We start from the raw sequence: 20,646 nt of genomic DNA on the forward strand, positions 1-20,646 counted from the left end.
CATGCTGCCAGATTGAGGGTCCTGAGTTGGCTGTGCAGGATCTGATTGTTTCGTTGGGTTAGTAAGTGAGGAATTAGTGGTAATGTCCAGGCTGGGCCTTGAGACAAGCTCTTTAGGATTGGGTACCAGTGCTGACGGGGACAGTCTGGGGCAATTGGAATCATTTTTGGTTTCAATTGTCTGACTTTTAGGAATACCTTGGGGAGGAGAGGCAGAGGAGGAAAGGCATATACTGCTAAGGTTTTCCAGCTGAATGATAGAGCGTCCACTTTCCATGCTTGTTTGTAATAAGTCCTTGTGCAGAATCTCTGTAGTTGGCAGTTGTGAGGGGAGGCAAATATATCTATGTCTGGGCATCCCCATTTCTTTGTTATCATGTTGAAGACTTGTGGATCCAGTTTCCACTCATGGGGATCCGTGAGGTTTCTGCTTAGTTCATCTGCCAGAGTATTTATTTTTCCTGGCAGGAACTGTGCTTGCAGGTGTACTTGATAAGTCAATGCTGTGTCCCACAAAGTCATGTTTAGTCTGCAGAGGGGAAAGGAATCTGTGCCTCCCTGCTTGTTTATGTACCACATGACTGTAGTATTGTCCGTCTTTATCAGCAGTTGTCCTGGATGAAGCAGATCCTTGAAAGCTGTCAGGGCATTTTGAACACCTAGCATCTCTTTTTGATTGATATGAAGATGCATTTGGCTTGCAGACCATGTGCCCTGAATACATTTTCCTGCCATGTGTCCCCCCAGGCATAGTCTGATGCATCTGTTGTTAATGTCTGCCTGGCTCTGGGTAAAGTGAATGGCTGTCCCTTGTTGTGGTGACAGGCCTGTGCTCACCATCGAAACTCCTGTTGCAGGCAGGAAATGAGGGTAATTAATGTTTCCAGGCTGTGGCAATGTTGAGTCCAAACGCTTTTTAGATACCATTGTAGTTTCCTCATATGGAGTCTTGCATATGGAATTAGCAGAATGCAGGATGTCATGAAACCCAAAGCCTGCAGAATTTTTCTTGCAGATCGTGTTTTTGTTGCCAACATTTTGAAGTAAGAAGTCAGTTGCCTTTGTTTGTCTGGTGTGAGATAAGCCATCTGGGCAATTGTATTTAAGCTTGCACCCAGGAATATTATCTCTTGAGAGGGCACTAGTTTTGATTTATTTTCGTTTACTGTGTACCCTAGGCAAATTAGTAATCTTTTTACAAACACCAGATGCTTTAGTAGAATGTCCTTGTTCTCTGCTTGAATAAAGCAGTCGTCCAAGTAAGGATAGATTTGAATTCCTCTTTGCCTACAAAATGCAATTACTGGTGCCAGGCATTTTGTGAAGACCCTGGGCGCAGTAAATAAGCCAAAGGGCAGTGCAGAGAATTGGTAGTGCATTGAGCCAGCTATGAATCTGAAGTATCTTCTGCAAGACTGTCTGATTGGGACATGCAGGTATGCCTCCTTTAGGTCCAATGTTACAAGCCAAGCCTTCTTGCCCAGCATGGGCAGAAGTTGCTGCAGAGTCAACATTTTGAATTTTGGAATGTCCAGAAATGCATTTAGAATAGACAGGTCGAGTATTGGTCTCCAGGCGTTGTCCTTTCTGGGTACCAAGAAAAGTCTTGAGTAAAATCCTTGTCCCTGCTCTTGCCGCGGCACTCGCTGAATGGCCCTCATGACCATGAGAGATGAAACTGTGCTTCTGCCCATTGATTGTGTGGCAGGTCTGGCATACCTTTTGACCTTGGCAGGGTGTGAAAATGGAACCTGTAGCCCTGTGACACTATATTCAAGTCCCATTTGTCCTGCCAATTTTGCGAAAAAAGTGCTAGTTTTCCCCCTAAGGGAGCTGCCAATAGATAAGTGCTTGGTGCTGGCAGAGGAAAGTCATTGGGACTGTTTCCTGTATGACTGAGACTTGTCTTCTCCGCTTTTGGAGGTAAAAGCGCCCCATTGTTTGGACCTATATGAGCCTTGGGGCTGGGATCTGCCTCTGGGGCGTCTGTGTCTGCCTCTTTGTGGCCTGTCTGACACTGGAAAGGACCAATTATTTGAAGGCCAATTTCTGCTAAATCTGGTGGGCTGTACCTGTAAGAAATCCTTAACTGTCTGCATAGACTTCGCTTTATCCTCCATTTTTTCCATTTTTTTCAACACCTCTTCTGCTTTAACACCAAACAAAGTATCATGCTGTAGTGGAGCATCTAATCATTTTGCTTTGATATGATCAGGCAGATTTTGTTCCTTTAACCAAGCATGCCTCCTAATGACAGTACCTGTAACAGCGGCCCTGCAGGAGGCCTTGAGACAGTCAAAACCACATTGCAAAGTATGCTTTCCCACTTGTTCAACTGCATGCAATAAATCCTGCTACTCCTGAGAGTATTCCTTTTCAGAAGAGGAATCAGAGGAAATGGAAACCTGATCTGAAGATTCATATTCTGTCTCTTGGCTAGCCCTCTTATCAGGAGGGAGATGGGAACCCCTGATCAAAGTAATTAGGTCTTCGGCCATTTTGAGCATCTGTTTTTTAGGCATGGAGGCCTGTCCATGGGATTGCTGTACTTGTTTCTTTGTCTTTAGTGGAGCTTTAGTCTTTGCCTTTGAAGCTGTAGTCGGTTTTACATATAACTGTGTTGGCCTGAAAACACCCTCAGAAGCCGATGCCTGCTCAGCGGCTCCAGACCCATCTGAAGGGATACTTTCCGAGTGTCCAATACCTTGAGTATCCTGCAGCCTAGTAGACTCCACGTGGGAGTCGGGAGTGGCCTGCGGCTCTGAGGTAGGGAGCGTCAGGGGCTGCGAAAGTGCCTCACTGAAAACTGGTGAACCGGCGACTGGCTTAGAAGAAGCCTCATCGTCAGTTTTGGACCTCGGATGCCTGTTCTTTTCCTTGCGTTTCTTGTGAATTGCGGTAGTCGGATGGCTATCCGACGACATAGTATAATTAAATCTGCGGCCAAAGTAGTGAAATGCAAAATCGTGCCTTCGCTTAATAGTGCGTTGATTAAATCTAGCACAGAACCTAGAATTAGCGACATCGTGATCAGGGCCTAGGCAAGGAATACAATAAGAATGGAAGTCCTTAAGAGGTATTTGCTTCCCACAAGAAATACAATTATTAACTTTTTCTGACATCAGTCTGGAGCAAGAAAAAAGTTTCCCCAACGGGGTACTTAGCTTTAAATGAAGACTTCAGATCTGAAATTCGAACATGAAACTCTCAGGAGTCGGCCAACCGGCACTTGCAAACTGCTTTTGCTTTGGGCACCGCACAGCAAGAAAGACTGAAGAAAATGGCGTCAGCTGCATCCTTTATACCCCTGGCCCACTGACGTCAGGGAAGAGGCAACAGCAACAGACGCCGGACCAGGACTTTGGAATTCAGGCCGACTGCAGGTAGCCAATAACTAAAACAGTGAAACACGATGACCAGAGGTCAAATCCTCGCTGGTCAGATCCAACCACAAGCTAATCACCCCAGACATCAATATCCTGCCCCCACCCCCCATTAAGGAAACACCGTAAAAAACTTCTCCAAAGTCAACTTCATGCTTCTAAGACAGAAGTGGCAAGCTTCACGACACCCATACAGACAGAAAATAGAGGTATAACTGCAGAATTCTATACAAATGCACTGTATAAGCACATACACAAATACATAGATCGTGCCATCCCCAACAGAACCAAGATGCTATCCTTCAAAAAAGGAAGCTAATTTGGTGGTCCCCTGCCATAAACCCTACAACAGAAGGAAGAAGCTGTTGCAAAAAAGAGTAAATTCTCCTTATTGCAGGAACTCCCTGGTCAGCCTCAGTAAGAAGCTGAGATCCCTCAAAATCCTCCAAAGCAAGTTACAAAAATAAAATTACCACTGATTCTAAAGACAACCACAAAGCATTCTACAGCTATGTCAAGAATCTCAATGGCAACACTCAGATCTGCCCAGAGCTACAGCACAATGGCACTAGATATACAAAACCAACTGATATTGCCAAAATCCTGGAAGATAGGTTCAGTGCAAACTCAACCCCCCCCCCCGCACCCCCCCAAAGGGCCCATCACTATACCGGAAGAATGCAAAGCCCCTGTAATCACAGCTGCACAAGTAAAGACCGCATTCTCCAAAGCCAAGAACACAGCATCCATGGGACCTGACAACATCCCAGGCTGCATTCTGCACGAACTACAGAACGAACTGGCACCTAAGTACCAAGTTCAATCATTGCCTCACTTCAGGCTTTGGGCCTACTGAATGGCACACAGCAATGGTTATCCCACTCCACAAAGGGGGCGCGCCACCACGGACCCCAGGAACTACCGCCCCATTAGCCTGATCTGCAAGGCCATGGAACATATCATCTTGGAGCTTATAAACAAGGACATTGGTAACCTCCAAACTCTGGACCCCACTCACTTTGGGTTTGTAAAAGGTAGGTCATGTCTCCTAAACCTGAATGACTTCTTTGAACCAGTCATCAGAGCCGTGGACGAAGGTAAGTTGGTGCACACAGCCTATCTTGACCTTGCCAAGGCTTTCAACACCATCCCCAACGCTGGAATTATAAATAAACTCACTAGACTGGGCATAAATTCCTATGTCACAAGATGGGTGGCCAACTGGCTCACTGACAGAACCCACACAGTGAAAGTAGCCGACTCCAAATCCAACTTCAGACCAGTGACAAGTGGAGTACCACAGGGCTCAGTCCTGGGTCCTCTCCTGTTTGGCATCTACTTCTCAGATGTCCAGGCTAATACAGTAGGTCTTTGGCTAATGAAGTTTGCAGACAGCTGCAAACTAGGTGCCATAACAGAATTGCCTAATGATGTGGACATTCTACAAAGGGGCCCCACTGAGACTGATGCTTGGTGTCAAAGTCATGGCCTCAAGCTCAATGCCAAGAATTGCATCATCAGAAAAACACTGTACCCATGAACTACCACATAGGCGGTACCCTATTAAACACCGCAAGTGTGATAAGAGACCTTGGGTCACAGGTGGACAGTAGCCTCGCCTTTGATAATCACATCGCCACAATAGTCAGGAAATCCTTCTACATGGCACACCTCATCACAAAGGGGTTCACCTCCAGAAAAAGAGGTCATTGTTCTTCTCTACTCATCCCTCATCAGACCCATTATAGAGTACAACACCCCGTTTGGCATGTACCTCGCAAGACATCAACAACAACTAGAAAGGCCACAGAAATACCTCACTAAGAGGATTACTGGCCTCAAACAGATACCATACACTGACCGTCTCAAAGAACTCTAGCTCTACTCCGTCGCTTATCACCTACTCAGAGGCAAACTCTACCTAACATACAAAGCCATGTCAAACCCAGATATTTTGGACATGCTCCACTTAAAGAAACCCCAATCCCTGTTGGACATGCTTCACTTATAGAAACCCCAATCCCTCAGAGCCACATGCTCCAGAGACCTAAACCTTGCCACCACAATAAACAGAACATGCTGGAGGGATAGATTCCTGTCCCAGAGACTTCCCATGCTCTGGAAAAGACTACCCATTCATGTCAAGCAAAGCTGATTAGTCCTCTAAGACAAATCTTGACAATTGAATGGGAAATAGGAAATTCACCCCAGGGATCACTTCTGTGGCTCTGTTAGACATGGCTGCAGGAAAATAACTTTCTTGAGTGGCAAAAGCCAGGGGAACTGTTTTGGCTAGGCTTATATAGGCCTTAGGGCTGAAAGCCTAGTACCTACCTATAAAGCTATGAGCCTATGAAATAAACTGGAACACTGTATAAAACTCATTTGAAACTGTCCCCAGTTTTACTGAATGTTCTTATATTTGCTAAAGTTTTTGGTCTGCACGTTACTCTCATATTGTTTACTTAGCTTATATTCTGCTTTTACATGACTAGTATGTATTTGCATGGAATATGCTGCAATCATTATACACACACACACACACACACACACACACACACACACACACACACACACACACACACACACACACACACACACACACACACACACTCTCTCTCTCTCACTGGGTGCTGTATTTGTAAAACCAAGTTGAAACTGCTTTCTGATTTTGCAGAATGTCCCAACGTTTGCTTCATCTTGATCTGTTCCTAATAGAATCTGAGGTCAACTGTCTACATAAGTTACCATATCCCAAACTACTGGGTCAGCTCTTAGGGGTGTGCTGTTAATGTCGTACTCAACTTTCCAAATGAGACGATAATGTATTTTTGACATTTAGACTTCATCCATGATTCTGACACTGGTTATTTGCTTGGGATGGCCGAGTCTTTTGGGGATTTGATCACTGCTCCAAGCTTGCTCCTTCCTGGCTATTTTGTTTCAAGATTATTACTAAAAAAACAACTGTCATAGAAGAGGAGTTAAAAAAAAATCTCCACGCCTGGGGGTTAAAAAGAATTTCTGCTCAGTGTGTCAAACATCCTAGGCACACCACTGATGAACACAGCCCAGAATGGTTTTGTTCTAGGAAGATAAACCTGATGGGATGTCCATAGGTCCTGGGGATTGCCGTCAGTGACCAAATGGGTCCTATGGGAGTTTCTGATTTTCTAGATTAAGTACATTTGACCTCCCTTAAGCTTCCGTGGAGGCATTTATGATGGTCTGACAGAATGTAATGGGGTTTGTAAAGCTGGCTCCTAGAGTTCCTGTAACACCTCTAACAAAATGCAGCACATAAAGGTTGTACCCTCTCTCCCCTATAGCTATTTACATTGGTTATGGAACTCTTAGCACAACTGATTGGACAGTCCATGGTTACTTGGGGGTGGCTGGACTTGGAGGAATGCTTAGATTAATGAATGTTTGACTGCGGTGTCATTTTGGTAATGGTGTCACACCCAGAACAACTGCTGCCATAGTTCAAAAAACATTCAGTTACCCTTCAAAGAAGTTTTAATTTACGGTGAACATGAGAAATCTGCGAACACAGTAATGTACTTGCAATACTTTTTTTGCAATATTTCAAAGCCTGTTCTTTCAGCTGTGATTCCATCACCTCAGTTAAGTATTTGGGACTTCACCATTCTTCACAATCTCTTAATCTCTGGTATTGCGGAATTACCAATAACCTAGACTGCCCTCCTCAATGTCAGACTGTAGACCATATTAAATATCAAACAAAGCTCATTCCTAACATACTGACAAAATACTGGGTGCAACTTTAGATGCTTTAGCATGTCAATTCTTTAATGGCATTAAATCCTTTTCGTATAATGTATTTCCTTCCAGAATTTTAATTTCACTCAAAGAAAGAAAGAAAGAAAATAAACACAGATTACATACTGCAACTGGTAGAGTTCTAGCTGCATGTGATAAGAACAGAAATATCGCGATTCAGTAGTACTGACAAATCATTTCAGATTCAGTAGTACTGACAATTAATTCCAGTCTGTCTTAATGCTCTTCCCTTATTACCATTATCAGATGTTTAAATGGCAATCCGTTTTCTATCATATCAAGCTCTTTTACTTGCTTCACAGTTTCAAGATGATTTTCCCCAATACTATTTCATACCAAGTATTTTGTTCCAAATACCATCACTTTAATTATTAAATAATTAAATTTCAGTCCCATGTTCTCAGCCCTTTTACTGTTCACACACATCTGCAATATCCGTTGCATCACTACCTTTGGTAGTAATCTTGCAAGCATCAAATTTTCACACTCAAAATTTAAATGAATGCAGAAAGCCAGAGAAATCCATATTAAACAAGACAGACGCTATTCCCTTAATGATGCCTGTCCAGTTTAAACTAGAGTCTACTCTATACTGACACTCGCTCTCTTTCATCCACTCACTAATCCAACTGGATCTACAATCATTTATTTTTAACCTATTAAAACTCAGGGTAATATGTTTAGGTGTCAAATGCTATGGTTAAATATAAGTAAACATATTTACCTTGACCGAATAGTGAAGAGATGTTTTTTCATAAAAACTTATCTAGGAATCTAAAGATATTTACCATTCATAAATCCAAACTACACTAGATCTATAAGAGAGCCATAATGTTCATGATTTCTAGTTGTTTTAATATACATCTTTCATGTTTATAACTCAGCATGTTAATAACTGTAGTTACAGCTCAGAGTAGAGCTCATTTTTGCAACTTTTTGTTTTGTCCTTGAGTTTGGCTTTTGGGGGGGGGGGGGGTGCCAGAGCATGAGATGGCTTTGCAACAAAATGTCTAGTGAAAACACTGTTACATCACATGTTTTGCGTAAAAGTGTCAGCCAAACAATTTTCTGTCAGCTTTGCTCCTCCACAGTAATGCTCTGACAGAATTCTGGCAAACAGTGCTACAAAGTAAAACAATCCTTACAAGTACGGCAACTGCATGGCTTCAAAAAGGATAAGTCCAATTCAAAAAAGTGCAAAAGGTCAGCAGACTGTAGTATGGAAATGCTTTATTAAAGCATATATAAATAGAGCAGTAACAAACCAGTTTCTGCTAAACAAGTTAAGCAGCCTTCATCAGTGTTTAGCCGAAACCGGTTTGTTACTGTTCTACTTGTATAAGCTTTAATAAAGCATTTCCATACTACAGCCTGATGGCCTTTTGTACATTTTTGAATTAAACAGTCCTACAACCCATACACAGTAAGAATGAGATCAGATCGGGACTTGGTCTTCATTACACACTGCAGGAGGTGTACTTCATACAAACATCTTTACTGACAAAAGAAAACTGAGCTTTGAGTCCTGTGTTGGTAATTTCATCATAATGCTTGACAGCAATCTGGTAACTGTAATCATCACAAGTGGGCTAACAATAATTTTGAAAGAGTGACATCCTAGGGCACACAATAAACTGCTACTTGTGTATATGAGTTGTATGCATGTATTCAATGTGTTTTCAATGTGAATCTTGCCAACACAGAAATACATGGTTCTGCAGAAGAAAAAAAAAAAACAGCCAAGGGACAAAGAAAATTGTACTGTTTTGTTTCTGTTGTAACATAGGTTATCATAGCAGTTTGCACTGTGCACCAGAAACAAACTCCTCCCAGTTTGGCAAACGCACAACCTCCCCCCAGTCTGGCAAATTCACAACCTCCTCACAGTATGCCACATATCCAAAAAGTATCTCAGGCCCCTACTACTTGCAAAGATCAGCATCTGGTACATTAACAGCCCAAGCACAGATGACGAACTGTACACATAGACTAAAACTTGCTTAAAGTGTAACACAGATTTCAACCCAAACACACATTCAGTGACTGCTCTGCAGGTGGACTTGTTCCACACAGACTGAATTCTGACAATACCACATTTTTGCAATAAGGTTTTTCATCCCTGAAAGTGTCCTAGGCCTAACCATGGATTATGAGGCACCAGTACACAACTGGTATTGCATCTCTAACAAATTACATTTTCAGACTGGGAATATGAAAACTTGTCTGACAAAAAATTAACAGTTCAAGTGGATGTACTGACTATGGGCAACCATGTCATGTTTTAAAAGCCTTTCTTTGTGATTTCAGTCGAATGCACCCAAACTATAGCATATCAAGGGGGAATAACAGTGAAATTAGTGCATGATAGATGTATGCCTGGATTGTGTGGTGTAATATGCCCATCACAGTTCATACAAGTCCATGTTATCTAACTACCTCCAGCAAAGACGTACACAGCCAGTTCTTTCTGTCCATCAGACATGGGCAGTATGCACTTTTGGTAGTGTAAGACAGTACTAAGATATCCACCTATCCAGGTAAAGGAAGCATATTTCAGTCTAACATACAGAAGCACTAAGAAGTGTCACAACTGTGTAGCATGGAAGTTAGTGATACATTTCTGTGTTACATGCTGCTACAGCGAACAGTGTATATTTTTCTGATGGGAAGGCTTTGTGCTACTAACCCAGAAATGGATGACTGACACAGCTGGACATCTGTTAACAAGACAGTCTTCTGCTAAGGAAAAAGTAGGTACCATGCATGAATGTCATTGATGATAATGAAGTATAATAAATGACAACTAGCTTTACTGCACATATGGGACCTACTTTCTTTACCTATATGTTTTTCATTCTTTCATCATTTGTTAATATGGACTGATGGCAGTAAACATTAAATGTCATGAATGTGCACTAAGCTAACATGGAAACTTTACTCATAGCTGTTGTAGTTACTATAAAATAATACATTGTCCCAGGGATTCAATAACGCCTACACTAAGCATACACCGTTCTGAGTGAACAGACAACACAGACTAAACACACACCTTCTTCCTCCTAATTTTAGTTTTCCCACTGATATTCTTGCAGAGATTCATAACGGTTACCACAAAGTGTACATCTTTCGGAGTGACCAGAAAGCCCAAAGCTGTATTGAGAATGTTCTTGAATACATACTGTGCACACTTAGTGCAGGCTTTATTTAATCTGGCCCAGTGTCTTTCTTTCCAATGGAAGGTTGTCTTTTTAAATGCTAACTTGCAGTTTGCTTTCAGGTGTTCTGGTCAACACTATGCTATCAGTGATGTTTTACAACATCTGTGTTGCAAGGAGATGCCACAGATAACTGAGAAATATGAGCATGAGGAGTGTGAATTGTGCAACAATTCACAACAAATTTCACCCAGATGGCCTGGATCCAAACATCTTACAGGCATGTTGTTATCGATACCACCAACACTGTGCACTGCATGAACAGGCATGTTCAGGTAAAGATTAGCCTCACCATAAGTACTGCAGAATCATTAAAAGGGATTTGTCAGGTATCAAAGTGTATGTAATAGAATTATTCAACATCTGTGTTGTCAGTGACTCCATTTTATTTTTTCAAGAATAGCTTTAATGTCATACTGGATGTCATGTTCGTATTCAGGAAGGTTATTTTACATACTAATTTTCAGTGGTAACAAAAAAATTCAGCATGAAATGTCTCTCTATATACAGCTATCCCTTGGACAGTCAGCAGTATAACTGCTGTGCAGTGGTATATACTTTATGGGGGGAATAAATCATGCACACTGTGCAATAATATGTACTAAACTTTACATTTATGGCAAGTAAGGTTGCTAAACATTATCTTTTAAGACAAGTTCTGGCACAGTTACTAATACTTTTGTTTTATTTTTTTCTCTTCAGAATCCATGAATGACTAAAGTAGTTTTTTTCTTTATCTTTTTATTATTATTTTGGATGACACCAGTCATTTCAGGCTTTTAATTTTTTTCAGTACTAAAAAAATACACTGATAAGAAACATATGATTGATTGATGCACAGAAAACGTTCAACAGAGTAAGCCAAGCTTTTATGAGCAAAACAACAGAAGTATTTTCATTCCCTGACAAAATTATAAGGCTGATTAGGAAGCTATAAGAATTATCACAGGGGAAAATTAAAGTGGGTGGATTGCTCTCTCATAAGTTCAGTTTGAGTAAAGGAACCTGGCAGGAGTGTCTCACCACCTTTTTTTTATTTGCATTGCACTTAGAATCACTGGCAAATAAAATAAGGGACTCAGAAATTCAAGGATATAATTGGCATGGTAGTAAAAAAAAAAAGCTGCCTTTATTTGCAGATGATATTTTATACCTGATAAAACCAGAAAGGGTCATTTCAGTGTTGCGGAACATTTTGCAATGATTTCAGGTCTTTTTATGATACAAAATTAATGAAGATAAAACAAACACAATAGCTGTAAACTATGTTCCCACACATGAATTGCTTCAGCAATACTCACTTTTGTGAGGACATGATAAAATGAAGTACTTATGGATTAAAATGATTCTGTTGTAGCAGCTAAAGATATGTGGGAAGAGACTGAACAAAAGATGATACAAAAACTGAGAAATTGGAAGCTCGTTTTATGGATATGGATAGCAAGATACAAGCAAGCAATCAAAATGTTTTTAGTTCCTTTAGTTTCCTCCACAGGTCAGACATATTTTATCAACCAAGGAGAAGTTGTGGATAGCAATTAATAAAGAACTGAAGGATTTTATCTAGGAGGGAAAGACTGAAAGAGTCAAGTGGGATAAGCTGAATCTTCCAATAGAACAAAGTGGTTTGGGATTACCTGATTTGAAGGGGTATTTCAGAGCTTCGAAAGACATGCATAAATGGGCGTGCCTTCATTGAAGGTTGAACGTCGAGCTGGCACCTCGGCATTCATGAAAATCTGCCAATCATTACTGGACCGGAGTTCCACTGTGGTGACCCCTAACCGGGAAAAGCTGAAAGACCAATAACAGTTAAGGCTCCTACACATAGCACAAGCAGAAATCTACAATTCAAAGTGGAAAGGGATGATGATGAAATGTGGGAAGCTCAAGAAACAAGGGATTTTGGATCCTTAAGGACAACAATAATAAGCATACAGAATATTATATTTATAAAGTAGCAGAAAGTATTCCTAGAACTAAGCTAACATAGGAATGGAGAAAGGAGATTCTGCCAATAGGCATGACTGCAATTAGGGATACAGAGAACAGGCAAGAGGGGGCTGGAATTTACTGGAGAAAACTGGCAAAGGAACCAAGGTATTGGCAGCAAATAATTAGAGAGGGAAAGATAAGAGATTGTGAATAGGCCAAGAATTTAGACTGCAGGCTAGATAATGCCTTCCCTATCAAGGACTGATATCAGAGTATAGGCAAAGAGAAAGAACTAGGGAGGTCCTAAGCAAATTAAACCAGCATTGATGCAGCTTTTAAGTAGAGGTCTTGAATAGAAGCTGCTGTTAAAAAGGGGTAATTAGTACAACATATAAAATGTTGCATGATAACTATAAAAATCAATCTGATAAGCTTAGAAAGGACTGGGAAGAGAAACTGGATAAGCAATTCACAAAGAAACAATGGGGGATACATGTATGTCTTCCAAATAAGCAACAAAGTCTAGAAGATTTAGGATCTTTGCATGGAAGTGTTCAAATAGGAATTTTTATACCCCAAGTAGACTCCAAAGAATTTTGCCCAAGCTTGACAGCAAATGTTGAAGGTGTGACAGGGAAGAAATAGGTAATTGAGGACATTTTTTGGGAATGAAATGAGTTGGCAGACTTTAAACATTCTCTGCAGACTACTCTTATTAGAAATACTGGGTGAGCAAATTGGTATAACTAAGAAAATTATTTTTTAAGTTATCATACAGAATTAGAATTGCCTAGACATTTTAAGGCCTTACTGAGTCTAATTATGGTGGTTTCAAAAAAACAATTACTAGAAAATTGACATGAAAGTCTAAACCAGCTATACTAGAAGTAGTGAATATAGTAACAGAGATAAAACAACTGGAAATTAAATATTTAGAAACTGGTAGGAGCAAATTACATTGCAAAACAATGGAATTGTGGGAACAATACATCCAGAATAACAGTTTGCAGAAGGAATGGGGTTTAAAAGAAAACAGGATTTGAATGAGCTATGCAATGTTTGACTGACACTGACTACAGAGATTATACGTGATGTATAATGTTTGCAACTAAAATGATGTCAATATGGTTTGTTATTTATTTTATATAAATGTATGATTGCCTACCCTATCTCATCTGTACTTTGTATAAATTCCAAACTGTACTTTCTAACCACCAGGCTACTTGCCTGTCTTTGCCTCCTGAACAAAATTGTAAATGTCAGTTTCTTCTTTTATGAATGCTACCTATTGTAATGCCTAGTTTCTTTCTGTAAATTTTAAATTTAATGTACTGCAATGTTTCTTTAAATATTCCATGTAACCTACCTACTGTGTATTGTTGGATCTTTTCTCCCCGGGCTTCCACTGAAAATGGGCTCCCCGAGCCCAGTGGACCTCCCCGGTCATCAAACTGGAATAAATAAATAAATAAATAAATAAATAAAGTGTGATTTGCTCTACTTGGAAGGGGACTCCTTTCTAGAAATTTATGTAAAATTTCTAACAATACTCTGTACACACCTTCAGGAGGACTACAATACATGCAGCATTTAATTCTGTGTTATGGCCTGATATTAATTTCAGATAATGTTCATTAGTACCAGCTTTGAAAAGGAATGGTAAAAAGCACACTTAGGGTCAGAGAAAGTAATATTGGCATGTCAGGTTAGTCCATCATACATCTTATGGCCAAGCTGGTATGATGGTGTTGAGGAAACTTGAGTCAAAAGGTCATAGTGCCATTACCATCTTGCTGCTTGGCAAGAATTCATGTAAGATTTCCCAAAGATGAAGGTGCACATGGGCACCAAGCTGGATAGCATCAATCCACCTTGAGTGTTGGAGCTGACAAAAGAGGTTTTGTATCAGAATTATAGTAATCCAAGTCGCATTTAAAATTATTTTCTTGAGTTCATTGCAACACCATTTGCAATGCAATGACCACTACAGTTTTCATAAGGGTTAAAAAAAAAAAAAAAAAAAAACTTTTATTTGGTCTACTGTATTGCTGAGTATGTCATCAGTCCAATGCAGTGTATGTAATGTTGTTTGTTTAAAAAAATCATTATGACTCAACTTGCACCATTAATGAGTAATAGTGAAGCACTGAACAAACTATACAAACATGAAAAAGGATAACTGACAGAAGTGACAACAGTAATTTTTCTGAAATTAATCAGATCAGTACAAACACATATTAATCAAGCAACACAACCGCAACAGACTCACATGATGTCGGCATGTTCAGAGAGCAAAAAATGTATTCATAACCTTGCAGCTGATATTATGCATAATAGCTTTCAACATAAACAGCTGACAACTGGATCATGTTACACAACAGCGTTTGCATAACACTGTAAATGTGTACAGTGCTGATGCATGGTGCAAAAACACTTCTAAAATAGGCATTATACAACGACCCCCATTAATATTCAAAAACGTGCACGCTGATTGGTCAGTGTGCACGTTGCAAATCAGAGTTATAGTAATGGAAAAAGGTCCGGTCGCCCGGACTTTTTCCATGACTATAACTCTTTTTTACAGCATGGAGAACGCAAGATCTCCGTTGCTTCATACTGTCTCGCTAGGTTAAACGAGTTTAACCTAGCGAGACAGCTTTAAAAAAAGCAACGGAGATTCTCAGTTGCTTTTTTTAAAGCTGTCTCGCTATGTTAAACCCATTTAACATAGCAAGCCTGTTTGTAAAAAGCAACGGAGATTTTGTTTTCTCCGTTGCTTTTTGCCCACAGCTCTGATGTACTGCGTAGGCATATGCATGCGCAGTACATCAGAACTGCCGCAGAATACCAGACAGCTGCGGAAGGGCAGCAAGGAGGCATTATACAATGCCATTATTTAAGAAATTTAATTATTTTTTTCTTAAATAATGTCATTGTATAATAGCAATAACCGACTTCTGGGTGTGGGTAATGCTGGATTTACTCACGGTTGGTTTTGTTTGGCCACTTGGGCTTCACCCTCGTGACCAAACCACACCAACCGTGGGTAAATCCAGCATTACCCACACCCAGGCGTGGGCTATTGCTATAATATCTGACATGGCACTTTAACATTTGTAAATGCTTTGCAACACCATTTGAACCATATGGCTGCACTATCAGTGGCTGTTGTCCACTGTTGTGCATTTGTCAAAGGCTTATTAGTATAAAGGTAAATTTCTACAAACTGATTGCACTCCACAGAACTGCAAAATCCACAAGCAGATTAATGCCCATCTGGCTACCACATCAATCTATCCACGCTTTTAAGCCATGTTTAAAGTCATGGTTGCTTAAGTGTTCAGAAGACAATTGTTAACATTGTTCATAGTTTTCTAAAGCCTCCATTTTATCATGCAGTATTCTCTCTGCGGAATCTAGAAGAGAGAACAAAATACAGCATTTCAGCAAAATCAATAGTAGTAGTAATGTAGCACCAAAGGGCAATTCATTACCTAACAGATTTTAACCATTACTATGTCATGAACAGCACATGCTTTGCAATACTACAGAAATCACTGTTTCAGTGACAGAGGTGTATACATAGACACAAGCTATCACACATCAGCCATTATTTACATCCTCCATGTTAATAACTGAAAACAGATACTGGAATACTCAAAACATATAGACATGTTCTTCCTTCACCACACTGATGATTTCTCCCCATTTTGGCCTTTGAGGGTTGCCATTTCTATGTTTACCTTTCTTAGTGTCTTACCACTAAGACATTAAGAAATTTGTTGTTGTAAAGAAGCACTGCAAGATGCATTCTGAAAAAGAAACATAGATAAATACAAAAGATTATGTTCAAAGTAGAGGTAAGATGACTTCAGTTTAATCCTAAAACTAACATGAAGTAATACTTATGTAATTTTCGAATGCAATCAAAACTAAACTCTTATTTGATTACTAGTGTTATTCAAAGTGAAAGGCACACATGGAAAGTCAACAACAATTAACTGACATGTTGCCCATTCTATCAGGTAACCTGCAATTGTATTCTGGTCTTGTATTACTCTGCTGTTTTAACTGCTTTTCTGCATGTAATGCCATGGAAAAAGTAGGCTGTGCTTGGGTACATATGGCAGGGTGGTGATGTGACATGCCTCCACACAGATTATTTGGCAATGCAGACGCAGTCTCACTATGACTTTTCACATGGTCCCACATGCAGGAATTACAATTAAATGCCTCAATTTCTTCCTTACCTGAACACAGTACAGAAGTAAATACTGAATGTCATGCTAACAGCAACACAGAGCAGAAAACAGAAGTAATCCTTTTCCACACTGGTTCAAGACATTTCTTTCTCTGTACCTGTCCTTCTAACAATCCATTAAAACATTTAGAGAGTAACACATTTGAATGCTTATAGATATTTTGCATGTGACGATCCATCAGCTGCCACTATTCCTTGAAAATATCACTGCTGCACAGTGCAGTGCACCCATGGTGTCCATTCCATTCAGCGCGCATCAATCTTCTTTAGGAGTCCTACATAACAATTTGATAATTTCAATTTTAGGATCATTTATTTAAATGAGTTATGTCAGCAGTGATGCTGTCAGACACAATGCATACATAACAAATCCAACAAAACCTATCTCACCTTTGGTATCAAGCCAGACATCATAACAATGTGCTGTGCCTAATACCTGTGCTATTTTAGCCACACAGGCATTAATCTGCAATCAGGCATTAACCTCAAGTAGATGTACTAGTTAGTCACTGATCTTCATCTAGTTATTTCAAAGCCTAAGTCCTTCTAACTCCATCCAGCTTACATTTTTCTACTTCTTTGCTCTGTCAGCTGAGAGAGACACTGCAGTAATTGTCATGGTATGCTTCAGCTATCACTTGTAGGTGCAACTTACCTGAACAACTTTAGAGGAGATGACATGCCCAATGCAGAACTCTATCAAGGTTCAACATCTGAATTTCAAATCATGTCCTGAATTATCACAGCATGCATTTCTAACTATTTGCAATCTCTCTAGCATCTTTCTGAGTCTACTGACTAAACTGTCTTGTTTCTCCATCTACAAAGTAACAATGGACAAAAAAAACAGCGGTTTTAGATGTTTGACAAAAGTATATCAGGCAATTTATGTGCAGTAGTGGCTTAAGTATACCTTGGGCCCTGTGCAGTTTTCAAACCATAGCCTCCTTGTACGCTTTTTTTTTTTTTTTTTTTTTTGGAGGGGGGGGGGGGGCATGTGTAAATGTACATGTTATTTTGAAGTATATATTTAAAACAATCAGGAATATGAATTATCTACCAGATTGTTAAAAATAGGATTCGCTTACTAAATATTAAAACCAAAGTTGTTCTAAATTTAAGTTGTCATGAGCATTTTACGTGAAAAAGTGATAAAAAAATTTACAAACCAACAAAGACATCCATTTGTAACACTAAGCCATAAAAGACTACTCATTCATTATAATCCACCAATATCTATATGCACCAATCATACCTCAGATGTTTGTGACAAAAATGGACACAGTAAAGTATTCCAAGTTGCTTACACAAACGCATACTACTCCAGCAAAACTAGATTAATGATTGTTTAATATGGTTATAACAGCAGGGTCTATCATATTCATCAACAAACAACCTCTGTACCTAGTAATTATAGCCATATTGTTGATTGTGCCCACGGTAAACTACTTCCAGTTTATTTCACAAGAACACAGACTAGTACAGTATTCCAGTTTAATTCACAAAAATATACACTAGTAGAGTTCTACAAAGTCATATTAATGACAATTTAAGCAAATGACGAAGGTAAATTACTGTCATCCACAAACTGGCTCCCCCCAACATCTAGCAATCATAGTCGACTGTGTTTACCTTGGATATTGAATTTTTTTCTCAGTTATTCGATTCGGATAAAAATAACAGTCATAATAATATATTTCAGCTTTATTTTACACAGTTGACTATGCACACCAGACTGATTGTTGTAAAAACTAAACAATTATGGACAAGAAATGCACTTCAAGTTTGTTTCACAAAAACACACAGTAAAGTATTACAATGTATTCCATACAAATACATACTACCCCTGCAAATCAAGACTGTTAACTGAGAAAAAAGCCAGAGTACGTTACTTATATCCAATGGCACCACAACCTTTATCGACATTATACTCAAGTCTGCATACTGTGCTTACCCCAGATAATGTATTGTGACAAAATAATGACATGATAATGTATTTCAACTTTGTTGCATAATAATACTCAAACTACAGCAGTCACTTTCATTCAAAGAATACTCCATATCCAGAAGTTGTAGCAGTTTTTGTTATGCATCTCTTAGATGTATAACTACTAAAATAAAAAAAATAATAAAATACAAGAGCATTTGTGGCACACTAAAATCCTCCACTGAAAACTCAAAAGAGCAACCCTGAAACAGAATGCAACATTTTTGCCGGTAACAAATTCCCAATATGACAGGAGTTTATAAACCTGCCCCGTTTTCTGTGGCACCCAAGGCTATACTAGAATATAGGTCTATATAATTTCATCAAAGACCCAATTTGAATGCCTAGTTTTTGAACTTAAAGCATCTAATACCATTTCAGTGAAGAATTATATTGAAAAGATTTCTCAGGGAAAAAAAATATTAGCGACCAGAGCAAGTGCAACACAAATTACATTATTTTAAACTCATGAAAGTGGGGGACAGCACCCACCCCCAATTATATATTCCAACTCCGAGTTTGTACTACATTGGGGAAAAGGGAAAATTTGTTACAATGGCCAACTAACTCCTTTCCCCTGGAAAAAATTTCAATGATGTAATCCTTCACTGAAATGGTATTCCATGCTTTAAGTTTGACGAATAGATGTTCAGCGAATTGAAGCTTCAGTGAAATGATGGACACCCCTAGAATACACAGAGAGAAAATACAAATTCCCAAGAACAATAATTTCCTATAGTACATCACATACAACCCCAGTAGATTTCAGTTCTCAAAGTGCAACAACATTCAAGGGACACTACAGGGTCACTACTTTATGAGTTTCATGTCATACTGCTGAATGTTTAAGCAGCTATTGCAATAGTATTTCATAGATGAGCAGAATGTCTGGATATAATTAACAGTCAAAATGCTCCTAACCATATTTTGTTTATAAGTGCAATTACTAGACTGATATTGTAAATTGTCACACAGCTTAAGAGCTGTAGATTCTGCTTTTTTATCTGGCAGGCATATTGCTTTGTTTTGTAAGCAAATTGCTTTATACAGCTATTGCTCATTATCCTATAGTCTATGAGAAGAAGACATTGCATATTTTGTAAGCAATTTGATGTACATGACCTTTGTTACCTGCATTTTACTTCATGAACATGTGAAACTGCTTTACATAGTGGTCCAGTACATATTAATCTACCAATAACTACTGCTGTTGAAAGTGCTATTACTCGGTTTGTTAGCTCTAATGTGAAGGACTGCCCATGTATTACCTGTTTTACACACGATTAATTGTAACAGTTTTTATTCTATTTTATCTGACCAGTTGGTGCTGACCATCCTTTTTTACCCATCTTTCTACCCAACTTCTATTTATTTCCTTTCTTTCTTTTCAGCCTTCACTGGAAACTCATCACAGCAATCCCGACACCAAAGGCAACATTTTTGGCAGGAATGACTTCTCTGATATGATACAAGTTTGTACCTATCCATTTTTCTCTGGTACTTCTGGGTAATATCTATATTTGTGACTGAAAATTAAATGTATTTATAGTAAACAGTTTGAGGTTTTCCAATGAATGTTCTAAATTTGGAAATCCTTAAAAATAAGTGGTGTTTTCTCCTGAAGTATTCCTACAGCCATTACTACTCTTAAGAGGTAACAGGACTGTTTGAACTTCTAGAGTAATTTGAACATCTGTATTGTCAGACGCTTAACACAGAGTGGTGCCCTTCCACCTTGCACTCCAAAAACTGCACCAAGTACAACTCACAAAATCCCTCTGATTATAAATATTTGGGGCAAAAATCCCAGTCTGCACTGTGAGGCCTTCAAGGGGCAGTATTTTTATTTCTGTCTAGTGTACTAGCAAAGACAGACAGGTTCATCTCACTGAGGAATACTTAATTCTCTTCCAGTCCCCGTTTCTCAGCTGCCCCAGGTGCATTTAACTTAATATGCCCTTCATACTCCAAGGACAGCCACTGTGCAATCACAACATACCTCTACTAAACCAAACAAATCAGTTTCATTTTCTTAAACAATACCATACACCAAAGTCATATA

General features: G+C 39.3%; 1 protein-coding gene across 3 annotated transcripts in view; it reads right to left on the bottom strand.

Moving 5' to 3' along the window:
• CSDC2 (cold shock domain containing C2) overlaps positions 1-20,646 on the bottom strand; it is a 966,239-nt gene that overhangs the window by 400,315 nt on the left and 545,278 nt on the right. The window lies entirely within an intron of this gene.

The sequence above is a fragment of the Protopterus annectens genome, chromosome 1.part1, assembly GCF_019279795.1.
Source record: "Protopterus annectens isolate FY-2018-M chromosome 1.part1, PAN1.0, whole genome shotgun sequence".
Classification (NCBI taxonomy): domain Eukaryota; kingdom Metazoa; phylum Chordata; order Ceratodontiformes; family Protopteridae; genus Protopterus; species Protopterus annectens.